Source organism: Saccopteryx leptura, chromosome 12 (genome assembly GCF_036850995.1).
Source record: "Saccopteryx leptura isolate mSacLep1 chromosome 12, mSacLep1_pri_phased_curated, whole genome shotgun sequence".
NCBI lineage: Eukaryota > Metazoa > Chordata > Mammalia > Chiroptera > Emballonuridae > Saccopteryx > Saccopteryx leptura.
This window is the reverse complement of record NC_089514.1, coordinates 34582622-34583999: the sequence shown is the minus strand read 5'-3', so window position 1 is coordinate 34583999 and position 1378 is coordinate 34582622. Positions and strand designations below refer to the sequence as shown.

Here is a 1378-nt window from a genome sequence, read left to right as displayed (position 1 = left end):
GCGCTGCTCCCCGCCTCGCGCTGCACGTTCCGCCTCAGGCCCCGCCTCCTCGCGCTGCACGTCCCGCCCTCCATGCCCCGCCTCCTCGCGCTGCACGTCCCGCCCTCCATGCCCCGTCCCCTCGCGCTGCACGTCCCGCCCTCCATGCCCCGCCTCCTCGCGCTGCACGTTCCGCCCTCATGCCCCGCCTCCTCGCGCTGCACGTCCCGCCCTCCATGCCCCGCCTCCTCGCGCTGCACGTTCCGCCCTCATGCCCCGCCTCCTCGAGTCGCGTGCCCCGCCCCCACGGTCCGGTCTCCTAGTCGCCCCCCACCGCGATGCCCGGTCTCAGATTCGCGCTTTCTCGCTCGCTGTTCGGCGTCCTACGGCTTCCCCGAAGAGTCAGTGTGGCTCCGTGTTGATCCGCGTAGTGGATGCAGTTAGCGCCGAGGCCGGTCCAGCCCTCCACCAGCGTCATCCCGCCTTCTGGGTCTCCGGGATCGCCTGCGGTCCAGCCGCCTCCACCAGGTACGCTGATTTCTGGCGGGACGACTGTGCAGGAGTCCGGAGGCGCGGCGGCCGCGACGGAGCCCGGGCTTTGTCGGGCTGTGTCGGCCTGGGCGGGGAGACAGCCCCTGCTCGGCGCGCCTGGAGTCGCAGCGCGGGCTTTTCCCGCGATCGCCGCGGACCCTGCGGCTGAAGACAGGCCGCAAAGGGACCTGCTGCGTGGAGAGGCCCGGAGCATGCAAGAGGGTCCCGCCGGGAGGCCCCCGCCTGCGGCGCCCTTGGATACCTGCCTTGGGAGCTACTCTTTAAGCAGGTATCTTTACCCGGACCTGTTTTATTGCGTAAAAGTTTAGTTCAACCATAATAGTGAAATTTGACGTCTCAAGTCTAGGGTGTCGGGTCTAGACCGGCCACTTGCCAGCCTGTTAAGACCTCGGCTAAATGACCTGACCCTTTGAGTCTCAGTTTATTTATAAAATGGAGATACTGACGGGATTATATAGTTTGGATTAAATTAAAATATTATGTAAAGTATAATGATTTTGTTTTGTAAACGGGAAACCGCTGCACAAAAAAAGAAATTGGTTTGGGTATGTTTCTGCTTGTAAACTCAAGTAAGAAAAGGATTTAATCTTGTATTCCTTTGCGTTTCTTAACTTATGGCCATAATAGGCACTCACTGTTTAATGGTTGATTTTTGACCTAGTAGTTCAGGGAAGTCAGTGCCCATAACTCCGTTTCGAAGATAGATACTTGAAAGCATACGCAAAGGTGGCTTTTGATACCTTCAGGCTTGATTAGGGAAATGGGAGTTATGTTGTGGAAGACTTACTGTTGAAGGGCCTGGGGAGACAGTCATGAAACTACCTTTAGTAGATAATTGATAATATTT

General features: G+C 57.8%; 1 protein-coding gene across 2 annotated transcripts in view; it reads left to right on the top strand.

The window, feature by feature from the left end:
- The first annotated feature begins 282 nt into the window (after positions 1 to 282).
- SLC25A40 (solute carrier family 25 member 40) overlaps positions 283 to 1378 on the top strand; it is a 37057-nt gene continuing 35961 nt past the window's right edge. For both annotated transcript variants that reach the window (XM_066354071.1, XM_066354070.1), the window contains exon 1: positions 283 to 507. The gene's annotated coding sequence lies outside the window, so the exon portion shown is untranslated. The remainder of the gene's footprint in view (positions 508 to 1378) is intronic.